The following is a 15,000-nucleotide window of genomic DNA, read 5'->3' as shown; positions in this document are numbered from 1 at the left end:
CTTCCTCTAGGCCGCGCAGCAGTTGAATCTGAGTCAGGGACGTGTCCATGATTCTGCTTTGAAGAATCTTTGAAGAACTCCACGTTCCGGCAGTGTTACACTCCCACAGACTCGGCAGCGCCTCCCGCCGCGCTGACTGAGCCTCATGCCTTTTAATGGGAGCGTTCTAAAAGCCCTGCCTCTTTTCCAGAAACTGCAGAGTGGTGCAGGGCACAGCTCGTACTTGAGCACAGGTATGAGCCCTCTTGATGTTCTTCAGTCAGACTCCAGAGGGGAAGCTAGGAAACACAACACGACAGAAAAGACCAAGGCCAGCCTGAGCTGGAGCGAGACCAAAAAAGCCTGCAGAACCGAAAGCCGTCAGCGCTGCCAAAGCTGCCTCCCACGGGAGTGCACTGCCTCCAAACCACCGGGGGAGCCCTTGATGCTCATTTCTGCTTCTGGCTGCAGCTGAAACCCAAACCTTCTTGACATGGTTCTGATCAGAGTCTTGGAACCAAGAACACCAGCTGAAGGTTCCTGCTGCAGCTTCAGTTACTCCCCTGTCTTTCACACTAAAGCTTGGTGGAACCTCCTCAAACTGCAAGAACGTTCTGCTGGTTCCAGATAACTTCAGCTAAAAGTCAAGCAGGGCCAGTCGGGGAGCTATTCCTGGTCAGAAACCAGAGCAAAAGAGCTCCCGTCTGCCTCCCGCTGTCCTGTTCTGAGGTGTACAGTTGGTGCAATTGGTCCTCATTTCTCTCCCACACGGAGAGGCCAGCAGTGGAGGGCTGACCCAGGTACGCTGTCCTGGCAGGAGCGAGGCGCGAGGGGCGAGGGGCGAGGGGCCTGCTTATCCGAGCTGCTGTGGACGCTAGCTGCTGCAGTAATGCCAGGACATGGTGCTGTCAGCACGACTCTGCTGGACTACATGCCTCCCCTCCATTCAGACTCATTAAACTCCAGCCCTGCGTCCTTGACCTACAGTCGCAGTTACCGTGGACTAGCTCGCCCTCCCTCTCCCCCCAGCAGTGGCTCTCGGCTCATTCAGAGCTGTGCTGTGCTGCACTGGGAGGCAGGAGTGACTCAGACTACAGCCCCTGTATCCTCCCCCAGCCCAGTTTACACCAGCAGAGGAGGCGGAGCTACAGTCTCTCATTAGGGTGAATATTAATAACGCTCTAAATGTAGGTATTGTGATATACACTGAGGAGGAGGAGCTACAGTCTCTCATTAGGGTGAATATTAATAACGCTCTAAATGTAGGTATTGTGGTATACACTGAGGAGGAGGAGCTACAGTCTCTCATTAGGGTGAATATTAATAACGCTCTATATGTAGGTATTGTGATATACACTGAGGAGGAGGAGCTACAGTCTCTCATTAGGGTGAATATTAATAACGCTCTATATGTAGGTATTGTGATATACACTGAGGAGGAGGAGCTACAGTCTCTCATTAGGGTGAATATTAATAACGCTCTAAATGTAGATATTGTGATATACACTGAGGAGGCGGAGCTACAGTCTCTCATTAGGGTGAATATTAATAACGCTCTAAATGTAGATATTGTGATATACACTGAGGAGGAGGAGCTACAGTCTCTCATTAGGGGAATATTAATAACTCTAAATGTAGGTATTGTGATATACACTGAAGAGCAGGAGCTACAGTCTCTCATTAGGGTGAATATTAATAACTCTAAATGTAGGTATTGTGATATACACTGAGGAGGAGGAGCTATAGTCTCTCATTAGGGTGAATATTAATAACTCTAAATGTAGGTACTGTGATATACACTGAGGAGGAGGAGCTACAGTCTCTCATTAGGGTGAATATTAATAACGCTCTAAATGTAGGTATTGTGATATACACTGAGGAGGCGGAGCTACAGTCTCTCATTAGGGTGAATATTAATAACGCTCTAAATGTAGGTATTGTGATATACACTGAGGAGGAGGAGCTACAGTCTCTCATTAGGGTGAATATTAATAACGCTCTAAATGTAGGTATTGTGATATACACTGAGGAGGAGGAGCTACAGTCTCTCATTAGGGTGAATATTAATAACGCTCTAAATGTAGGTATTGTGATATACACTGAGGAGGAGGAGCTACAGTCTCTCATTAGGGTGAATATTAATAACGCTCTAAATGTAGGTATTGTGATATACACTGAGGAGGCGGAGCTACAGTCTCTCATTAGGGGAATATTAATAACTCTAAATGTAGGTACTGTGATATACACTGAGGAGGAGGAGCTACAGTCTCTCATTAGGGTGAATATTAATAACTCTAAATGTAGGTATTGTGATATACACTGAGGAGGAGGAGCTATAGTCTCTCATTAGGGGAATATTAATAACTCTAAATGTAGGTATTGTGATATACACTGAAGAGCAGGAGCTACAGTCTCTCATTAGGGTGAATATTAATAACTCTAAATGTAGGTATTGTGATATACACTGAGGAGGAGGAGCTATAGTCTCTCATTAGGGTGAATATTAATAACTCTAAATGTAGGTACTGTGATATACACTGAGGAGGCAGAGCTACAGTCTCTCATTAGGGTGAATATTAATAACGCTCTAAATGTAGGTATTGTGATATACACTGAGGAGGCGGAGCTACAGTCTCTCATTAGGGTGAATATTAATAACGCTCTAAATGTTGGTATTGTGATATACACTGAAGAGCAGGAGCTACAGTCTCTCATTAGGGTGAATATTAATAACTCTAAATGTAGGTATTGTGATATACACTGAGGAGGAGGAGCTACAGTCTCTCATTAGGGTGAATATTAATAACGCTCTAAATGTAGGTATTGTGATATACACTGAGGAGGAGGAGCTACAGTCTCTCATTAGGGTGAATATTAATAACGCTCTAAATGTAGGTATTGTGATATACACTGAGGAGGAGGAGCTACAGTCTCTCATTAGGGTGAATATTAATAACGCTCTAAATGTAGGTATTGTGATATACACTGAGGAGGAGGAGCTACAGTCTCTCATTAGGGTGAATATTAATAACGCTCTATATGTAGGTATTGTGATATACACTGAGGAGGAGGAGCTACAGTCTCTCATTAGGGTGAATATTAATAACGCTCTATATGTAGGTATTGTGATATACACTGAGGAGGAGGAGCTACAGTCTCTCATTAGGGTGAATATTAATAACGCTCTAAATGTAGATATTGTGATATACACTGAGGAGGCGGAGCTACAGTCTCTCATTAGGGTGAATATTAATAACGCTCTAAATGTAGATATTGTGATATACACTGAGGAGGAGGAGCTACAGTCTCTCATTAGGGTGAATATTAATAACGCTCTAAATGTAGGTATTGTGATATACACTGAGGAGGCGGAGCTACAGTCTCTCATTAGGGGAATATTAATAACTCTAAATGTAGGTACTGTGATATACACTGAGGAGGAGGAGCTATAGTCTCTCATTAGGGTGAATATTAATAACTCTAAATGTAGGTATTGTGATATACACTGAGGAGGAGGAGCTATAGTCTCTCATTAGGGGAATATTAATAACTCTAAATGTAGGTATTGTGATATACACTGAAGAGCAGGAGCTACAGTCTCTCATTAGGGTGAATATTAATAACTCTAAATGTAGGTATTGTGATATACACTGAGGAGGAGGAGCTATAGTCTCTCATTAGGGTGAATATTAATAACTCTAAATGTAGGTACTGTGATATACACTGAGGAGGCAGAGCTACAGTCTCTCATTAGGGTGAATATTAATAACGCTCTAAATGTAGGTATTGTGATATACACTGAGGAGGCGGAGCTACAGTCTCTCATTAGGGTGAATATTAATAACGCTCTAAATGTTGGTATTGTGATATACACTGAAGAGCAGGAGCTACAGTCTCTCATTAGGGTGAATATTAATAACTCTAAATGTAGGTATTGTGATATACACTGAGGAGGAGGAGCTATAGTCTCTCATTAGGGGAATATTAATAACGCTCTAAATGTAGGTATTGTGATATACACTGAGGAGGCGGAGCTACAGTCTCTCATTAGGGTGAATATTAATAACTCTAAATGTAGGTATTGTGATATACACTGAGGAGGCGGAGCTACAGTCTCTCATTAGGGTGAATATTAATAACGCTCTAAATGTAGGTATTGTGATATACACTGAGGAGGAGGAGCTACAGTCTCTCATTAGGGTGAATATTAATAAGGCTCTAAATGTAGGTATTGTGATATACACTGAGGAGGCGGAGCTACAGTCTCTCATTAGGGTGAATATTAATAACGCTCTAAATGTAGGTATTGTGATATACACTGAGGAGGCGGAGCTACAGTCTCTCATTAGGGTGAATATTAATAACGCTCTAAATGTAGGTATTGTGATATACACTGAGGAGGAGGAGCTACAGTCTCTCATTAGGGTGAATATTAATAACGCTCTAAATGTAGGTATTGTGATATACACTGAGGAGGCGGAGCTACAGTCTCTCATTAGGGTGAATATTAATAACGCTCTAAATGTAGGTATTGTGATATACACTGAGGAGGAGGAGCTACAGTCTCTCATTAGGGTGAATATTAATAAGGCTCTAAATGTAGGTATTGTGATATACACTGAGGAGGAGGAGCTACAGTCTCTCATTAGGGTGAATATTAATAACGCTCTAAATGTAGGTATTGTGATATACACTGAGGAGGAGGAGCTACAGTCTCTCATTAGGGTGAATATTATATGACCCATAAAAATAAAGAGAGGAGGCTCTGTCAACTGTAGTTTAGAGATTAGACGGTGAATTCGTTTGTATATGATTATGATCTGGTCTTAATTAGGGGCTTATTAGAGGTCTGGTCACTGCAGTAATGCCAGGACAGGATGCTGACTTCACAACTCAGACTGCACTCCGGTCAGCCTCATTAAACTCCAGGGCTGCATCCTTGACCTGCAGCAGCGGCCCCTCACCCTGCTCCTGGAGAACTACCCTCCTGCACTCTAATCCACCTCAGCCCTTCATTAAGGGGATGACATGCCTTCAGCCGACGCTGTGAAACTTGCTTGTTCTGCGAGTTGCAGGTGCATCGGATTCCTGTAGTCATAAGAACAATTGTTTTTCTTTGGGTTCAGCACAGATGTTCTGACGAGTGCTGGACTGGGTCAGGAGTTCTGAAGGTTTGTCATCAGGTGAGCAAAACAGGGTCACATCAGGGTTCTAGTACTCAAAGGTATAGAGCCACGTCTGGAAAAGGTTTCCCATCAATCTGAAGAGCCTGAAACCAGGCAAAGAACCTCCTTTGGATTCCACCTTCGAGTCCCGAAGGAATCTCCACCGTGTGTGAAATCAGAGGGAGGTGTCCACGCGAACAGGGTTCTTAATGGGTTCTTTAGCACCAAAACGCTCAAGGAACCCAGTTCACAGAACGTCACAATGTGTTCTGCCGCTCTGAGGGAAAGGGTTCGAGGGGCTCCAGCCCATTCTTGTATTCATTCAGGAACCCTGTCACTACTGCGTCGCTGTCGCTGTCCTGCTGCCACCACATGCTGCGAGACGTCCTGCGAAGAGGACGGATAATGTTCTTCAGCTTAATCACCACTCCCATGGAGAGAACCACATGCCTCGGACAGGCTGGACACGGGGAACCAGTGGGGGGCGTGGCTGGGGACGACAGGAGGGAACACAGGGAAGGGGGAGCTGGCAGGGTGAAGGGACAGTGGGGTTGGAAGGCTGGAGGTCCAGGCAGGGACGAGGGAGTTGGAGTCTCTCTGGATTAGATATTTATATTTACTCTGGAGAGAGCAGAGAGAGAGACAGGTGGAGCAGGGAGAGAGAGACGGGTGGAGCAGGGAGAGAGAGACGGGTGGAGCAGGGAGAGACTAATCGCTGCAGGAATGCTGAGATGACAGCATTGACACGTTAGGGGAAGACAGGAAGGCTGGTGGACAGGCTGGGGTAGAGAGCTGGTGGGCGTGACGTGCACAGAGAAGCCTCGGGAGGGACGGAAGTCTCGGCTGTCGGCTCTTGGCAGGGAGACGGGGGAGATCTTATCTCAGGTAGCAGTTTGGGATGTTGGTGCTTAGCAGGGGTCCGTCTGGGGCCTGACGAGCTGTGTGACAGCTGCCATCACACCCTGCAGGTATTCACTCTCGGCCTAGCTGCTCTCACGCCTCTCCTCTCGCGTTCTGTCCGTTTCTCTTGCTTCCATGCTTTTTTCACAGTCTGTTGCTCTCTCGCTGCTCGTCTGTCACTCTCGCGCTCTCTCGCGCTCTCTCTCTGTCTCAGTCTGTGCTCCGGAATCTCGCAGGTGAAGCAGTGGGGTGTTGACACGGTGAGAACTGTCTGTTTAATTACCATGTTCTTGGCTCAAGGGCAGACAGGGCACCTGTGGCACGAGCTCTCGACTCGCTCTCTCTTGGCCTCCCAGACATGCTGTCACACCGGCTGCATTCGCAAATGCCGCCTATTCTTCTGCCCCTAGCACTGCGGGCTACAGCTCCCATGCAATTTAATACCCGCTATCTTTCGAGGCCGGCGCAGAGCGACTCTTTCGGCGGGGGAACCGTCATCCTTCAAGCTGTTTTCCGACGCTCTCGCCTCTCCAAAACAAATCAGGCCGGCTCCGTTTTCCCTGCGATAAAGCCGACGCGCCGCGTTCCGCAAATTGGAGCCGCGTTGAGGAGCCGTTTTGTCCGAAAGCGATTTTAAAGGCGTGTTCGGCTGAGATCCAGCTGGGCTGTTGATCACATCCGGGCTCACAAGAAACCAGCTTGCATCACAGAACAGCTCCAACGTCATCAGCTCGTTCCTAAAGACCAACACATCCTTCAATCTTCCTCTGACCAAAATAAAACATGAGCTTAAGGTGCGGGTAGTGGACAGGCACTCTCAAAATACATCAAGCGAGCACTTTAACAGGGAGTGGAAGGCGAGTTCGGCAGCTGCGGCACATTGCCTTTGCAGCTGAAGAGCTTGCATCATCACTTACAGACAGCACCGGCTGCCTACACACCTGAAGATAGCAGCTCTAAAGGTACTTCCCTATGGGGGCCGATAGGATGGGAGGATTTTTCCTCGGGTTGGTGTGGTGATCGATCGGTTTAGCTTTCAGGCCTGACGTATCCCTCAGTAATGGTGTGGATGTGTGGTGTGGCCTGGCCCAGTTCAAATCTAGTTAAGGGAGCTGAAGTCAGTATTGGGCATCTGCTCCACATGGGGCACGATATCTAGCTCTCTATGAATCTGCCAGGTTTGTATATGGATGTTCTGGGTGAGATTGGGGGTTTGATCATTGACCAATCAGGTGTTTCTGAGGTTTGGTCAGGATCAGTTTAGGTGGTTTTGGGTTTAGATTGGGTGAGTTTAGGGTCACTTTGGTGTGGTTTGGTCTGTACCTTATTAGGGGTTTTGAGGGTTTGGTCGGTGCCACATTGGGTGTTTTGGGGGGGTTGATCATTGCCTAATCTGGTGTTTCTGAGGTTTGGTCACAGTTAGTTTAGGTGGGTTTGCTTTTAGTGACTCTCAGATTGGGTGATTTTCAGGTCTATTTAAGGTCACTTTGGTGGGGGTTGGTCAGTGCTAGATTGGGGGCTTGGTATGTGCCACATTGGGGTTTTGGTCTGTGCCTTATCTGGTGTTATGGGGGTTTGGTCAGGGACCATTTAGGTGCTTTTGGGTTTAGTGACTCTCAGGTTGGGCGAGATTGGGGTCTAATTAGGGTCACTTTGGTGGAGTTTGGTCAGTGCTAGATTGGGGGTTCGGTATGTGCCTTATTGGGGTTTTTGAGGGTTTGGTCATTGCCTAATCTGGTGTTTCTGAGGTTTGGTCAGGGTCAGTTTAGGTGCTTTTGGGTTTAGTGGTTCTAAGATTGGGTGAGATTGGGGTTTAATTAGAGTTACTATTGTTGGGGGTTGGTCAGTGCCACATTGGGTGTTTTGGGTTTGATGCTTAATCTGGTGCTTCTGAGGTTTGGGGAGGGTCAGTTCAGTTGGTTTTGGGTTTAGTGACTCACAGTTCGGTTGAAATTGGGGCTTAATCAGGGTCACTTTATTGGAGCTTGGTCAGAGCCATATTGGGTGTGTAGTGTTGGAATTTGTTCAGTGCCTGATTGGGTGGTCATGGATTTTTGATGGTCAATGTATTATATCTCGTCCTTGGTACAGACTTGGTATGGTCACTCAGAGTGATGTTTGGGGTTTTGGTCAGGGTCAGCCTGGTTGTTACTGGATGTTAGATCAGCTTGATCAGTCTTTTGTGGCAAGATTTTGAGAGCTCTCATTCACGAGTGGTCCACTGTTTGGCGTAGTCGGCCAGTTCTTAAGTCTAATTACTGTCTGTTTGATTGATTGGCCCCAGTGCCCTGTGCTCCAGGTTCTGTGCCAATGCCCCAATCTTCCCTGTCTGGGTCCCTGATGTTCCCTGAGCTCCACAGTGGCTCCAGGAACTGCACTAGAGCGTTCAGGGCCAGAATCTGTGCAGCTCGCTGAGTAACTCATCGGAAAGTCAAATGAGATCCTAGGCTTTCTAGCCACTCTGCCTCCGTTCCGCCTGCTCACGCTGCAGAGTTTTGTTTCCACAGTAGCCGCATCTCTCTTGTATTTACTTATGCAGAACACAAACATCAGGAAACATAGCTGTTTATTACTCCTGCCCATCGCTCAGCTTCTGAAAGGATGAATCATGCAAACATGAGAAAACCACTTGTCTCCAACCCACTATGCATCTGTTTCCATCTGCATCCATTGCAGGCTTACCCTGAGATGCTGACTTAAGGAGAATAAAACAGTCTAGGGAATCATCTTTTATTCATTCTCAAGGTGATTTCACATCAAATCAGCTGAGAGAACACATCGTTTCCAACAAACAACAATCAGAGATCTTGTAGATCTCCATTTTCTCCAATGGTAGAGCTCCATGACTCCAGAATGATCTGCAGTCCAACACTTGGATTAGTCCCTGTCTGAGAAAGCATCCCTAAATTACGTCATCAAATCTGCCCAATCAGATTTATGTTCAATGTCAAATCAAACCAGAACACGATTGAAATGCTTTGCTTTTTGGGGGCACTTTTTTGGGGGCTCATCACATCACTTTATATACAGTGGGCTAATCCAGCAGAGACAAAGGCGATTTGATATATTATGATTTGGACCTTCATCAGGTAGTGCAGAAATGCATCTTTAGGTACTTCATTAGGAATTCATCAAACTCCTGGCTGCAGCCCCTGCCCTGTACGCAGTAATGAAACAGCTGGTAATGAGACGAGGGCATTTGGGAAAGACCCACCGTCGGAAATCTCTGGATAACAAACACTTCCAGCCGTGAAGTTTGAGGCTGTTAGAGTGCTCCCCGCATCGCCTTTTCAATTACTCTGAAACATTTTATAGCATCTCTCCATCCCAGGCCGCTGAAGCCTTTCAGAGGGGGGCCATAACCTCGCCTCAATAAGTTTGGAGTGAATAAAGCCGGGCATTACAGCAGTTTTCCAGAGGAAATAAAAGCCCACCTGAATCGCGGCTGCCCTCCCTGTCTGTCGGTCTGTCTGTGTAATACTTGGCCTTCCTTCCATAATGCAGGGCAAGCCTAAACCGATGCAGGAAGATGCTGGATGACTCAGAAGGCTTCTGTGCCGAGCCCACAACCTTGTGTTATTATACTATTATGAATGCACACACAGAAAAGGTTCTGTATATATAATAATGGTAGAGATGTCCGTGAATATGAATACAGTGATCAGGACAGATATGGGTTCTAAACACATATAAATATAGACGTGAACAAAGGAGGCGCTATTCAGCTCCTTTTGAACGATTTCATCACAGTACAGTAGGACTGACGTTATAGTACTGGTGTACAGTAGTACTGATGTACAGTAGGGCTGATGTTATAGGGCTGATGTACAGTAGGACTCGTGTACAGTAGTACTGATGTACAGTAGGACTGATGTTATAGGGCTGATGTACAGTAGGACTCGTGTACAGTAGTACTGATGTACAGTAGGACTGATGTTATAGGGCTGATGTACAGTAGGACTCGTGTACAGTCGTACTGGTGTACAGTAGGACCGATGTTATAGGGCTGATGTACAGTAGGACTGATGTACAGTAGGACTGATGTTATAGGGCTGATGTACAGTAGGACTGATGTTATAGGGCTGGTGTACAGTAGGGCTGGTGTACAGTAGGGCTGATGTTATAGGGCTGATGTACAGTAGGACTGGTGTACAGTAGTACTGATGTACAGTAGGGCTGGTGTACAGTAGGGCTGGTGTTTTGAGTTAGGATTGTTACAGTAGGATTGTCTGAGTTATGATGATGTGGATGTCTGCAAGTTCTGTTTATCCAGTCAGGGATAAATCCAGCACAGCTTTGCCTGGAAATCTCTGAATGCTACATCTGTGTGTGTGTGTGTGTGTGTGTGTGTGTGTGAGAGAGAGAGAGAGAGAGAGAGAGAGAGTGAGAGTGAGTGGTGTCTCCTGATAAGCAGGTAATTCTCTGGGCTCTCTGATGGATCCCGAGCTCAATGAGGTCAGAAGACCCTCTAGCAGTGCTGGGAGAACAGCCAGAAACAGGTAATGTGTGTGTGTGTGTGAGTGTGTGTGTGTGTGTCACTGCAGTAAAACTGAAGCAGTGGGGTTCATCTGGGCAGCTGGTGGTAAGCGGTGGGGCAGATAGGCTTTCCTGAGTGAAGCTGAGCTCCAGCCGCCGACACTGAGCTGAACTCCGATGAGCTCCACCTCTACCAACTCCATCAGCAGCCTGGACATCCTTTATTACCACAACAACACAGCACCCCAACATGGAGACCAACACAATATAATGGTGAATATCTCAAGCTCTACTGTCAGACTCTCAGTGTCGTCAGTTTACAGAGAGTGATCTGATTGGTCAGTGGACAGACCTGCTGGTCAGGTGATTGATTTAAACACTCTTACTCACGGTTTGGTAATGTGACGATTTTCTGATTTCTTTATGAGTTGATGAGAACCATCCTAGAACCACCTGTACAGAAAGAGAGAGAGAGAGAGAGAGAGAGTTCTTAAAGTAGTCAAGTCTATGTCTATCAACCATGCTTGGTTGGTACACTGCTATAGTTTTGTTGGGATGTAAGCTTACATTAATTATTAGCCTCTCAGTAACAAATTCAATATTTTAAATTCATAGCTCAGACTGTGAGAAGAGTTTACTCAGAGTCGGGTTCGATGTGAAACTGAGCTTCACTGTATGGAAACTGACCCACTCTGATCTCTGTACAGTGGTGGAGAAAGGAGCCAGGCATCGGTCGCCATGACTACAACACAGATACAGCCCATAATTTATCTCTAATCCAAACCCACCAGTGAAGCTAGACATGTCTTCACTACAACACAGATACAACTGATAATATGGAGTGATGATGATGATGATGATGATGATGGTAAAATAGTGAATAGAGAATCTGAACTAATGCAGTTCTCTTTAGGGACTACTTTCTGTAGCAGCACTACACCCTGCAGCATGTATCCCTCCACCATTTTAATGATCTGATTTTAAAAGCAGGTTCTAGAGCTGAGCTCTTCTCAGAACTCTGGTAGAACAGTGTCTCAGGCATCAGGCAGCGTCTTCATCACCATTAGGTGAAGAACTTTCTGTGAGGAGCTTTTAGTAGAGCTTCAGACGTCTGCTTCCCTTCACCTCCACTGTAGAACTCCAGCTCTGACTGGGGAAGGTTATCTAGAACCGAGAGTTTCTCACCACCAAACCCCACAAGAACTTCTCTGAATGAGTTTGGGAAGAGTAAGTTAAAGGCTCTGCTGTTGCAGTTTTAGAGAGAACTGATCCTCAGCCGAGCTGCAGGGTAGTTGTCTCTGGAGTTTCAGTGTAGTGCTGATTAGGCTGGAGTTTGTTTCGAGGTGGCAGACGAAGTGAGGAATTTTCTTTACAGAGACAGCAAAATGGAACCCGTGGCAGAAAAGACGCCGAAACCACCCTACAGGGAACAGAGCCACTGAACCGCAGCAAAAAGAACAACTTCAGCCTTCAGAAGCAGCCTATTAGCTACAGTCTGCTGTTTCAGTACAAAAACACTGAGATTTCCCCCACAAATTAGCAGCCTTCTCCCATCCCCAGCTGCTCCGCCAACACCCAGCTCCATTAACCCTTTATATATTTAAGAATAAGACCCATAAGATCTGTAAACACCTCAATAAACACTCCTATACACTAGAATAGGATATATTAGTCCATAAACACCCCAATAAACACTCCTATACACTAGAATAGGAGATATTAGCCCATACACACCTCAATAAACACTCCTATACACTAGAATAGGAGATATTAGTCTATAAAAACCTCAATAAACACTCCTATACACTAGAATAGGAGATATTAGTCTATAAACACCTCAATAACCATCTGCTGTTACAAGTGATCCGAGGTGCTTTCTTTGGTATTGTACATGGTTAGTAGTGTGCTTGAATTATTAGGACATAAGAAGGTTGTAGAGATAGTACAGTTTTGAGGAACCATGTACTCCCCCTCTCCATTCTCAGAGAGTGAGCTTAAGAGCAACAGCAGGATTCCAGAGCCATCTCACACCTCCCGATGAGTTCGCTTATTAATCAAATCATCCTCCGCTGTCTTCGGCTCTTAACGCAGGATATTCCCACGCTACAGAGTCTCCTTCCTAATCTGCTTAAGTGCATTTACAACCGAACACTTTGTTTAGAAGATTTCACAGCACTCAGGTGTGGAAATGTGCGTTACCGCTCCAGAGCCTGACTCAGAGCCCGGCTGTCTCCCACAGACCACGAGCTGCTGGCTCTGAGTCCAGATCACTAAATACCAAATACACACGACGTTCTGCACTGGAAGCTTATAGCCACCAATTAGCACTGGAGCAGAAACTGAGGCTAACAAACAAAGGGAGCTTGCATACACCAATTAGCACCAGAGATACAAGTCACTTCAGTTAGCACTAAGTGAGGCCACTGTTGCTACTGCAGCAACACGAGAATGCTCTCCCTCACTGGCCAGGTGTCTCTGGAGCTGATCAATATCCCACACAGTGATTAATAGAACTGACCGCCGACTAGGTTCTGGAGTTCTGACCAGTCAGATGAAGGCGGAGCTATTGTAATGGTGCAGAAGACCAGCACTCACCAATCACACACACCCATCAGACCAGATCAAGAGGACATCAGACCACTGAAATAAACCAGTATAAACCAGATGATGTCATCATGGCCGGCCATCCAATCAGCTGTTTCAGGTGCACACACACTACTGCTGTTTACAGACTCTCTCTCTCTCTCAGTGGAGTCGGCAGGTGATTGACAGGCAAGCTATGATACACTGTTTACCAAACACACACACACACACCCCTCAATGAGACCAGACACCTACCATCTTGCATTGATCAAAGTAATTAACACACAGATGCTAAAAAGGACACTGTGTGTGTGTGTGTGTGTGTGTGTGTGTGTGTGTGGAGGTGAACACTAGCGCTGCTCAGCCCTCTGCTCGTACTCCAGTGCTAACTATAAAATAATCATGTTCTGACAGCGCTGACATCGGCAGCCGAGCCGCTCTGCTTCCTTATTCATGACCATATTATTGAGAAATCTTCTCTTAGCCTGAGCACTACAGCAGCTCGCCTGCCCAGAGCCAGAGTACAATACACTAACACCTCACTAAACACCACCCCCACACACCCAACAGAGCTCCACCAGCTCCCTAAACACCTTCACCCCACACACCAAACAGTGCTCCACCAGCTCCCTAAACACCTTCACCCCACACACCCAACAGAGCTCCACCAGCTCCCTAAACACCTTCACCCCACACACCAAACAGAGCTCCACCAGCTCCCTAAACACCTTCACCCCACACACCAAACAGAGCTCCACCAGCTCACTAAACACCTTCACCCCACACACCAAACAGAGCTCCACCAGCTCCCTAAACACCTTCACCCCACACACCAAACAGAGCTCCACCAGTTCACTAAACACCTTCACCCCACACACCAAACAGAGCTCCACCAGCTCCCTAAACACCTTCACCCCACACACCAAACAGTGCTCCACCAGCTCACTAAACACCTTCACCCCACACACCAAACAGAGCTCCACCAGCTCCCTAAACACCTTCACCCCACACACCAAACAGTGCTCCACCAGTTCACTAAACACCTTCACCCCACACACCAAACAGAGCTCCACCAGCTCCCTAAACACCTTCACCCCACACACCAAACAGAGCTCCACCAGCTCACTAAACACCTTCACCCCACACACCCAACAGAGCTCCACCAGCTCCCTAAACACCTTCACCCCACACACCAAACAGTGCTCCACCAGCTCACTAAACACCTTCACCCCACACACCAAACAGAGCTCCACCAGCTCCCTAAACACCTTCACCCCACACACCCAACAGAGCTCCACCAGCTCCCTAAACACCTTCACCCCACACACCCAACAGAGCTCCACCAGTTCACTAAACACCTTCACCCCACACACCAAACAGAGCTCCACCAGCTCCCTAAACACCTTCACCCCACACACCCAACAGAGCTCCACCAGCTCCCTAAACACCTTCACCCCACACACCAAACAGAGCTCCACTAGCTCCCTAAACACCTTCACCCCACACACCAAACAGAGCTCCACCAGCTCACTAAACACCTTCACCCCACACACCAAACAGAGCTCCACCAGCTCACTAAACACCGCCACTAACACACCAAACAGTGTCTAAACACGCCTACACATCAGCATTTGATGAGTTAGCTGAAACTGCTACTTCAGCATGCTAACAACGTACTGCACAGTAATACACCTGATCAAACACTGTGCTAGCAACTCGCTAAGAAACACTGCAGCTTCATATTTTGATTGGTTTTGAACTCGGCATGACAAGCGAATCAAAGCGAGAGCCACTCCGGCCGCCGCGACGGAAGGTGTGAAACTCTCGCTTTAGCAGAAGCAGATGGTGGATGTTCTGCGAACGTGTAAAGTGCTAATGAGCCACAGCGCTAACTCTT

At 46.7% G+C, this 15,000-nt stretch overlaps 1 protein-coding gene across 1 annotated transcript in view; it reads right to left on the bottom strand.

Annotated features, from left to right (window-relative positions):
- The window catches only part of elfn2a (extracellular leucine-rich repeat and fibronectin type III domain containing 2a), a 143,796-nt gene that overhangs the window by 28,700 nt on the left and 100,096 nt on the right, over nucleotides 1-15,000 (bottom strand). The window contains exon 2 of the mRNA XM_072671345.1: nucleotides 10,911-10,973. The gene's annotated coding sequence lies outside the window, so the exon portion shown is untranslated. The remainder of the gene's footprint in view (nucleotides 1-10,910; nucleotides 10,974-15,000) is intronic.

This window comes from Salminus brasiliensis, chromosome 25, assembly GCF_030463535.1.
Source record: "Salminus brasiliensis chromosome 25, fSalBra1.hap2, whole genome shotgun sequence".
Classification (NCBI taxonomy): domain Eukaryota; kingdom Metazoa; phylum Chordata; class Actinopteri; order Characiformes; family Bryconidae; genus Salminus; species Salminus brasiliensis.
The sequence above is the reverse complement of the archived record's forward strand: the minus strand, read 5'-3'. Positions and strand labels throughout refer to the sequence as shown.